The 8,332-nt window shown below is 35.5% G+C and overlaps 2 non-coding genes across 2 annotated transcripts; both read left to right on the top strand.

Annotated features, from left to right (window-relative positions):
* The first annotated feature begins 285 nt into the window (after window positions 1–285).
* LOC126875589 (U6atac minor spliceosomal RNA) lies at window positions 286–392 on the top strand. The gene has a single exon (XR_007693573.1). It is a non-coding gene; the product is annotated as a U6atac minor spliceosomal RNA (small nuclear RNA).
* A 7,519-nt stretch (window positions 393–7,911) lies between these two features.
* On the top strand, window positions 7,912–8,018 carry LOC126875644 (U6atac minor spliceosomal RNA). Its single transcript, XR_007693608.1, has one exon. It is a non-coding gene; the product is annotated as a U6atac minor spliceosomal RNA (small nuclear RNA).
* Window positions 8,019–8,332: the final 314 nt, after the last annotated feature.

Raw genomic sequence — 8,332 nt, 5'->3', positions numbered from 1 at the left:
GGGGACGGAAAAACCAAAATTTCTCTTAAAAGTAAATATACTACAGGCAAGCGGCCAGCCCCTCCCTTGCGTGTCTTCTGGGTGTACTTTCTGGGAATACTTGGTTAAAGGTGCTTGGTGTTCAGCACACAGGGGTCCGACGATCAAAACTCGCACTGATACACTGCCCCGTTCGTGGAGGTTTTAGCCGGTAAGAATCCGGCACTACCTTCTGCCCGTCCCCACAGGGTTGTAAGGTGTCTATGAAGATTTCCTCCACGTAAAAAAAAAAAAAAAAAATTTTTTTTGTAGTACGGAAGAAGACACGTTTAACACTCCCGTAGACAAGGATGGATCACATATATAAATGGTAAGGCACGGTCGCCTTTCGGCGGGACTTATCAGATCTTCTTGGAGGGACCGCGAAGGGCTTCCGCTATCCTTTCGGATAACACAGGTTATCTGTTAACCTTTTCTTGTGGCAAATGATCTTTACAGCTACATCCTTTCGAGCATTGCATTTCGAACAATATATTAGACGCGAATCTAGATGTTTGATCCATTGACATCGTGTAATCAAAAACGAAATAAGAAAGATAAAAACATTTGATATACAACACAGTATTACCGAGTAAATTTACACTATTAATTACCAAATTCCAGACTTGAACAATATAATCATAGGCAAAACTTGGATACATACCGGTGGTTAGAAGGTGGCGCCTACTGACATTCTGAATCAACTTCAGTAAACGTATTTCCTTGAATGATGAAATTAAAAATGTTACACGAGTAGCGGTAATATCGTAAACTGTTTATAATTTAATTAGACATAATGTTACTTATATGCTTGTAAAAAGTTTTTATTTGTAAATTGGTTCGTTAATTATTTTGTTTTACTTTATTTATATGATCATATATTACTTTATATCCTTTTATTTCATTTTATGTTTCTTTATCTCCTTTATTTAATTTATTTCATCACCATAATTTTCTTTAATCTGTTCTATCGTTTCTAATAATCTGTGAGTACTGTAATTTTAAAGCCATTGGTTTGGATTCATTATAACTAATATTTTATTGATCTGCGGCATTTCAGTCAATATCACACCATAATGTTATTATTATTATTATATTATATTACTATATGGTTATTATTATATTAAAACTGTTTTGAGAATAAACGCTAAAAAAGGTACACATTACACAGTTGTTCATCGAAATGACATTTGTTCATCGAAAAAAAAAGAAAAGTAAAGTAAGTTAAATAAAAAGGGGCACTCCATGCGTTAGGTGAGATTATTTTCAATCAAAAATGAATTTTTGATCAATATCCAAATGTGTTATGTTGTATATCAATTGTATAAATAACAAAAAAGGATTAATATATCCTTTCAAACTTTGCATGCTGCACTAAAATACAGAACACATTTACTCGCAATATATTTTAATACAGTTTCATTCGCTTGAAAAGATACAAAAGATTTTGATTGCAATATACTTGCGTCTGCAGTTTGTTATTACCATCTTGCCGTCGGTGTACGGCCTGGTCTCTGATGTGGATTAATGTTACACGCTCGTCGGCCCTGACACAACGATTCTCTTTCCAGCAGCTTTTTCGTCTCTATTATAGTACCGCGGAGAGATTACGGACATACAGACAATGTCGACGACAAAGAGCAAATGCCGACAAGCCGAAAGGGTGGGAAACTTCAATAGGCCTAACGGCCATCAATATATTTCGGCACCGCAGTCGTTGATGTTCGGTTAGCCACCGGAGTGTCAAGAGTCAAGAGTCGTTCTTCGACAGTTTCTCGACGAATCCGATGATCTCGTGTCCTTAGACACACCCCATCATAGTTTTTCCTCTGTAGCATCATCGGGACGGAAATGCATTCTTTCTTGCGATCTCGTCGACGAAAAGAGTAACACCTTACGACCAGTGAATTTACGCGTACGACTTAGATTTTGCGAGTACGTTCATCTATGATCCCGTCGACCGCGGATTCGTTATTGAACCTAGGATCATTGTCATTAGTTTCTCGAGTACCTAACTACCACGGTTACTTGTCCGGTTCTATACTAATCGTATTTGCACTAGTCAATGTCTTCTCTATTGCATAACGACAACGTGTAACCCAAACGAAGATTCGTTTCACGCCCCTAACCCTAATTTTAATGTAAACCCGACATATAAGAAGCGGCATAGATATAAGAGATGTAAAGCCGAAAGTTCGTCCAAAGCCAAAAGGCACGGACTACGCAATAATAAATAAAAATAAATAAATAAAATTAGCAAGAAGGAAATATAAAGTACAAAGCAAGATTACTCGCAGTAGGACGTAACTAGAAATCGGAATAAATTGCGGGCAATCATTCGCTCCTGTCAACGATTGGACACAGCAAGGGCTATGCTGGCTCTAACTTCGATTAATCGAATGAAAATCAAGCAATCCAACGTCAAATCGTCATACTTATACAGAAATACAAAGGACAGAGTATATATGGAACAACCACTAGGATTTATAACCGACGGTAACAAAGTATGCGAGCTAGAAAAACGCACATATGGATTGCCTTAATCTGGATACCGTTGGATATTATATAACACACTTTGAAGGAGAATCGTGTGCATATAAATTAAGGGACAGAAGCAACCGATCGTTGGAATATACGTAGCTGACTTTTTATAGCAACAAATGATAAGATAGTTGAATTCCTTAAATATAAAAGTTATAAAAAATAAGGATGTGATATAATTATCGGAAACATACAAAGAACAAATTTTAAGGAAATACCGCCTAGAAAGTTGCGATCCAGTAAAATAGCCACTAAGAAAATTTAAATGCATTTAAAACAAGATTTACATGCATATAAGGTTCGCCGAAGCCGGTGTCAGGTAAAGTAAAAAAAGAAATGGAAGGTGAAAATAAAAAAAGAGAGAATTTATTTGCTAACATCTTGTTTACACTAATGACAGTTTACTTCCGAACTGCAGCCGTGACTTTCAAAAACTGGAGCTCTTACAACTCGGCCGCATCCCTACACAAGTGGTTATCTTACGAAGTAGGGAGGACCCCCGGGTGTTGGGTCTGGGCCCTGACCCCCTGCTGCCGCGTGCACTACCTTGCCGACTGGTGGGTGTCCGTCATTAGCTCATCGGTTTTGAAGTGTACCGGTCCTGACACCGGATAAGACCGAATACCAACAGTTACTGAGACCACTGATCTACTGCATTGGCAACTAAATGATTGCTGATTTTGTCAATACCACCTAATGACAAAATCTGCAATGACTTAATTGCCAACCCAATGTATAGCTATCGGAACGAGACCTGATATTTCTTCACGGTAAGTAAACTGTCACAATATAATCGGAACTCAAAAGCAATACATTTGACCGCTGTGAAAAAGGAATGTAGATACCTGAATCAGTAGACCCAAGTTGGATGGAACAAATATTAAATTTGTAGAAAGAAAGAGAGAAAAAGAGATTAGACAAGATCAAGTCGTGCTTTATTCGCATCACAATTGAATATGTCTGCAGAACAGCAATGAATATTTTAGTAATAGCATTTTGCAATTAATTTAAAGATGTCTAATACAAAAATTGAAATGCACCATAACGAAATAGTAAAATGATTAAGAAATATGATAAATACAGATATGTATGTATGAGTAACATTTTGTATGTAAATAAATTTTTAAGAAATGAACAGGCGCTATATTTTAATCTTTCAGTTTCGACAAAGAAGATAATTCCTTTGACAAATTTTGTACAAATTCAAATCAGAAAATAAAATAAAAACGTATACAACTTTCTATTAACTTTCGAAATCATTTTAAAAACAATTACAAATAACATACGAGTTGTACGAATGAAAATAGTTACATCAGAATCATTATCCACGCTAAAACCTTATTTATTTAGTATCAATTCAAATTTTTCTGATAAATAAGAGATGTCACGTGAAAGTATTTAATGCAGAGTTTAATTAAATGTTTCCATGCTATTGACCATTCGTTTGCGTACACGTTCGAATGTCCCTTGTGATAGGCTCTTCTTATTATTTTATTTACATCGTTCTTAACAATATGAGTAAAACTAACGTAGAAAAAATTAGTTATTGGTATACTACTTGTAGCAGACTGCAGTAAAGTACATAGAATAATTCAATACAAAGTAAAGAATTATATATATGTCGGGTTTACATTCGAATTAGGGTTAGGGGCGTGAAACGAATCTTCGCTTGGATTACGCGTTGTCGTTATGCAATAGAGATGACATTGACTAATGCAAATACGATTATCATAGAACTGGACAAGTAACCGTGGTAATTAGATACTCGAGAAACTAATGACAATGATCCTAGGTTCAATAACGAATCCGTGCTCACAAAATCTAAGTCGGACGCGTAATGTTCACTGATCGTAAGGTGTTACTCTTTTCGTCGATGAGATCGCAAGAAAGAATGACTTTCCGTCCCAACAATGCCACAGAGGAAAAACTACGATGGAGTGTGTCTAAGGACACGAGATCATGGGATTCATCGGGGATAGCCTTCGTTCGGAAAGTAAGGGAAATTGACGTTGCTGCTAATTGGTCAATCTCCATATCGGTAGTTAAAAAAAGATGCTAGCCGCCCTCGAGGGAAAGTTGCAAGTGGGAGACGCCGTTCGTTGAAAAAATAGGTCTCCCCTATCTTCCCGTAGTTGGGACAAAGACTGTTTGCCTGTTTGAAGGACTGATCGAGACTTCAGTCTTTCGGTAACGGTCTAATCGCACACTTGCAATCTTATTGCAGAATAAAGGTATCTGGAACTCTGGTTCAAGAGCCCAACATTTCTTTTTATTATTATTTTTCCCACTATTTTTACGTGACACTATCTTCGTTTTTTTATTAATTATACTTTAAAACGAATAACTTTAATGTATCATGTATTTTTGTTATAATGTACGAAATAATTATAATTTATCAACAAGCATCGTTATAAATATCATTCTAAACATCACAAGGAATCATTATAAACATCAGTTCTCTTTATTGGCATAATTATAAACTACAATAAGTTTTGGATCATTATATTACTACATTTTATATGTAGAAAACCGAAAAGTTTACCTTTTAAATATGTGCATATAAAAATAAATATTATTTATAATAATATTTGCGCGTATAGGGTAATAGTTAAGCGAATCATTTTATGGGATGTCTATATTTGTTTCATGTACATTAAGCAATAAGCTGCACAACCTACCTGAGCGATAAAATGTGTGTATATTTACATATCTGAAAGTTCTTCGATAAAATGAGAAATTATAAGTTAGAGAAGTAAAGTAAATTAGAGAGAAATATGAGAAGTAAAGAGAAAAATGAAATACCAAGAGATCGAAATAATAAGAAATATAACATGTGTAGTAATTGAAATAATCTACGACATAATACTATGTTGATTGATCTCTTTATCATTATATTTAACATTAAATCATATAAATATTAAAACATCTCTGCAAAATGTGCCCGAGTCAGCTCTTTTCTGGAACTCTCTTCAGATCACTCACTTGTAGCAACAAGTAATTCAACAATTATTGAAAACTAAATAGATCTACTCACAACGACCTCACAAATTATCAGTGCTTTCGAGAAGTTTTAACCTTTTCGCTTCGGGTGCCGCTTATAGGCGGCGACCACGCGATATATCAGGCATATACCAGTGCCATCTTGTAAATATGTAAATATGTAATATATTACCTGTAATTTTGTAAGCCTTTTCATATTAAAGATGTAAATTATACTTATCATATTGGAGCAAAGATTGTTTTATTATTGTTTTATTCAGTAGAATTCTTATTTAAAACTTAGGAAAACATTTACACAGCAATCACGCCACTGTGCGCATTTGTGGTGCACGCCTCCGTACAGGAAGAGCACTTAGGCGGACTGGACTGCCGAAGCGAAAGGGTTAAACATCCCAAGATCGACTTCAGTACCGCTAAGAACAAACGAAGATTTTGAAGCAGGTATGGAATATTTGAATAGCAACATAATAAATGCGATCCGTTCTACTACACCTGATGAAGAGTCCGCAAGCAAACAGGACTATCCAGATTCCATAAAAAGGAAAATTACAGAAAGACATAAGCTCAGAAGAATATCGCAAAGCAATCGAGAAGCAAGAGGAAACGCAGGTTAAACGAAGCAACAAGAAAAGTGACAACAATCCCTCAGAAATTCAAAAACAACTGTTTCTAGAAGTATCTATGGAACTTGTCTCTTACAATAGACTGTAACTATTCTTTTTTGTAGATATTCAAGAAATTCACTTGTTCATCGTAAATTATTTCTGCGATCCATTTGTCGCAAGGAGGACACGATACCCTACACAGATAAAGCAAACTTAGTTGTGCATTAGCCGAAGTATTTAAGTCACTTTCTTCTATTGAAATCGGCAGGTACGCAGAAAAATACCAGGAAAAAACGACAACACATCCAAACAAATTGACCGCCGAAACAAACAAAACTCTCATAGATAGAAGACAAAAAGAAAACATCCCATTGACCTCACTAAAGAAATAAAATAAACAAACTGAAAGATGGTATCCCGCTGGGCGTAGCCATCTAAATGCTATTTAGCAATTAAACAAGAAAAATTTACCAAATGTCTAGCTGGACAAATTGTAAAGTACAAATTAAATAATAATAATAAAAAAACACTTTCTTCTACCAACGAAGCAGAAATATTTGTATATTTATAAATCATATTTGTGATAATACATGAAATTTTTGTAAATCACCTTTCTAGATATTTTTTCCTGTAAAACCATTCACAAACTCAGAGGTCAAAGAAATGATCTATTAGCATTTTAACCCCCAAAAAGCACCGGGATACGAATTGATAAGTAAATAAAACGATTAAGGGAGTGTTCGGAATTAGAATGTTCTAAAACAGCCACATTTTGTGATTTTTTTAGAAGGGAAAGAAAGAAACGAATCTGTTGAATTTTGAGGTATGATTTTATATATATTTAACGAATACAAACAAATTTTTTTTTAAGTAAAAAGAAAAATTATAACAGATTTCTAAGCCCATTTAATGAACTGCACTTTTCAATCGGCGGGACAGATCCACCTCGTAATTCTTGACCGTAATTCTAATAATCTAAATCTAGATCGTGAAGTTAAAATCTTCTGTTATAAATTAATAATTAGACCTATTTATAACTTATGCTAATCCCATACACTATAAAATCTCTACCAGTGTGATGGAAAAGGCAAGGCTAGGCATCTTGAAAATAAGTGCATTAGAAGAGGCAGGAATTCTTTTAGAACGGCCATCTCTTACTACAAGAATTATAATAGCAGCAAAAATATATTGTTAAGAGCTTCATAATGGATTTAATAATAATGATTTAATTGGGGGAATTATTTACCTTTACCTCTTATATTTTGAGAGGGCTATGAAAAATATACATTTCCTTCAAGAGGTTAATTAGAACACTTCCTGATATACATTGCCACATTAAGAATCAAATACTTCCCAATCATCTAGAAGCTCGGAGGGGCAGCCAGCTGCGCTCGTTAAGGCCCAGAACTGAAGACGACGCGTTGCGAGTTCGAAACCTCGGTATAAGGACATCTCAAAAAAGGGGACGGAAAAACCAAAATTTTTCTTAAAAGTTATATACTGCAGGCAAGCGGCCAGCCCCTCCCTTGCGTGTGTTCTGGGTATACTTTCTAGGAATATTTGGTTAAAGGTGCTTGGTGTTCAGCACACAGGGGTCGTCCGACGATCAACTCGCGCTGGTACCAATGTCCCGTTCGTGGAGGTTTTAGCCGGTAAAAATCCGGCACTACCTTCTGCCCGTCCCCACAGGGTTGTAAGGTGTCTATGAAGATTTCCTCCACGTAAAAAAAAAAAAAAAAAATTTTTTTTGTAGTACGGAAGAAGACACGTTTAACACTCCCGTAGACAAGGATGGATCACATATATAAATGGTAAGGCACTGTCGCCTTTCGTCGGGACTTATCAGATCTTTTTGGAGGGACCGCGAAGGGCTTCCGCTATCCTTCCGGATAACACAGGTTATCTGTTAACCTTTTCTTGTGGCAAATGATCTTTACAGCTACATCCTTTCGAGCATTGCATTTCGAACAATATATTAGACGCGAATTTAGATGTTTGATCCATTGACATCGTGTAATCAAAAACGAAATAAGAAAGATAAAAAAATTTGATATACAACACAGTATTACCGAGTAAATTTACACTATTAATTACCAAATTCCAGACTTGAACAATATAATCATAGGCAAAACTTGGATACATACCGGTGGTTAGAAGGTGGCGCCTAC

The sequence above is a fragment of the Bombus huntii genome, chromosome 18 (genome assembly GCF_024542735.1).
Source record: "Bombus huntii isolate Logan2020A chromosome 18, iyBomHunt1.1, whole genome shotgun sequence".
Lineage (NCBI taxonomy): Eukaryota > Metazoa > Arthropoda > Insecta > Hymenoptera > Apidae > Bombus > Bombus huntii.
Note: the sequence above shows the minus strand (reverse complement) of the source record. Positions and strands in the feature narration are given on the sequence as shown.